Here is a 2,475-nt window from a genome sequence, read left to right on the forward strand (position 1 = left end):
TATATATATATATATATATATATACACACACACACACACACACACTGCGTCAGATGCTGATTGATAGGGGGAGGGGGGGCGTGGTCATGATCTCTTGCTGCTACGGGGGCGAGATCGTAAAGAGTTTGAGAACCACTCCTCTAGATGATACTAATATTTCAGAGTGTCCAGTGTTCATTCTTTATCTCTAAAATAAGCCTTTTGAGCAGAATTCGTTTGAATGTAAGCGTCGTTCTGCCTGGGCTGTATAGCTTAAACCAGAAGAAATTTTTAAGTACTAGCACACCAGTCCTGTATGAGGCTGCCCTAGCTTGTATTCAATATGGATGGTGGGTGTTAGCACCGAAGTGGTGACATGTGGAGATGTAGTAGGACTACTGGGACTTGGGGAATAACCAGTGAAGCCTTTGCCCAGGGTTGGACAAATAATATATATATATATATATATATATATATATATATATATATATATATATATATATATTGTTACATAGCCTATGATTTCATCATCTTTTGTGTAATTCTAACGTACAGTATGCTGCATGTTTGATCACGAGCGTGTTCTACCTCACTCCCCCCTTCTACCCTTATAGTAGAGTAAGTCGTTCTTTCTGTTGTTTAGAGCAGGATTGTCAATTCTTTGTCCCCTATGGCTTCATTTGCGCGTCCTTCTTACGAGTTGTATCAAGCTCTGCCGGCCCCTATATAATGAGCTCAGTCTCTGCATTAATTGCCACTTAGATCTACTCCTCATTTTGCTCACATTTCTGTCCTCCCCTGTACAATTGTTATTATTGTGAGTGCTCAGGAAGTCTCCAACCATCTAGCAGCTGTGTAATTTGAGTATAAGTGTTATTACATTTTGTTCTTGTACTGTATAGCATAAGGTGTTGATTCGCAGGCCTAGTAAAGTTTTTGTAATTCATATTGTCAGCCAGTGGTGATAATATTTTGTATCTGTAATAATATATCTTGCATTCACTGAGTATTATCTGGTTTTCTCATTTTATCAGGGCTGACTTAGATAAATTTACTCTTGCTAATTTCGTGTTAATAGCGGCTATTGCAGTTAACCATATATTTAACCTGTTTTTGCCATTACATTATCCTTATGAGTCCTGAATGTTTAGTTGTTAGTTTGAGCATTAAACTTTAACTTGTAATTTTACCTAACTCTTTTGTTTTGAACCTGGAACTTTGCGGGACAGTTTTCTCTGTTCCGTAACAATATATATATATGAGCCTTTGTGGTACAGTGGTAAAACGTGCATTCTCGTACACTGAAGAACGAGGGTTCGCGCCCCGCCAGGGTAATAAACTTTCGTAGAAGCGTTATTCTGGTCTCGTACTGCATTGGCGGACACAAGGGGTGCTGTGGCTGAACCAGTGTCGCATACTGTAAAGTATGTTTGCACCCAGTCGGCTTGCGCGGGCCGATTACACTTGGTTCACAGATTACACACACATCCAAAGCCACTCCAACACAACAGTTACACTTACAAGCACTTCTCACCGTACATACAGTCTCTACCAGACAGCCTAAGCCACTTGGTAGAGATATATTGGCTGTTTCGTCCCCGCTTCGGCTGGGATAGGCCGGTCCTGCAGTGGACACTCAAACGTCTGATGAGATGACACACACTCACACACACACACACACACACACACACACACATATATCTATCTATCTATCTATCTATCTATCTGTATATATATATATATATATATATATATATGGTTGTTCAATCTGTACATGAATGGGGTAATAAAAGAGGTACAAGGTAGGGTAGTGGATGTTGGAGTGGCCCTAGTGAGAGAGGATAGTGTTTGGAAACTCCCTGTACTGTTGTTTGCAAATGATACAGTGTTGTTGAGTGAAGACGAAGGGGAGCTGCAAGGCTTGGTGGATGAGTTTAGGAGAGTGTGTAATAAACGGAATCTAAATGTGAATGTAGGGAATAGTAAAGTGATGGTCTTTGAGAGAGGTGAAGTCAGTGAATGTACAGCGAGGTTGGATGGTGAGGAATTGGAAAATGTGAGTACGTTTAAGTACTTGGGTAGTGTGATGAGTAAGGATGGAGGTTTGGAGGGTGAAGTGCTTGAAAAGGTACAGCAGGGAAGAAAGGTTGCTGGTTCTTTGAAAGAAGTGATAAGAAACAGGGAAGTGAGCATGTAAGTGAAAAAGTTACTACATGACAGTATTGTGATACCAACTCTAACGTATGGAAGTGAAGCTTGGACGTTGTTGGAAGGACACAAGTCAAGAGTGAGTGCAGTGGAAATGAGTTAAGAGGAGCCTGTGGAGGCACATGGAGAGACAGGCTGACGAATGAGGATATAAAGGAGAGTTGTGGTGTGGATGTGGGTGTGATAGGAAACGTTATGAGGAACACACTGAGGTGGTTTGGCCATGTGGAGAGGATGGAGGGTGAAAGACTGACGAAGAGAGTGTATGTGAGTGAGGTGGAGGGGGGA

Source organism: Coenobita brevimanus, chromosome 45 (assembly GCF_032717465.1).
Source record: "Coenobita brevimanus isolate Jiangsu-jjx chromosome 45, ASM3271746v2, whole genome shotgun sequence".
Taxonomy (NCBI): domain Eukaryota; kingdom Metazoa; phylum Arthropoda; class Malacostraca; order Decapoda; family Coenobitidae; genus Coenobita; species Coenobita brevimanus.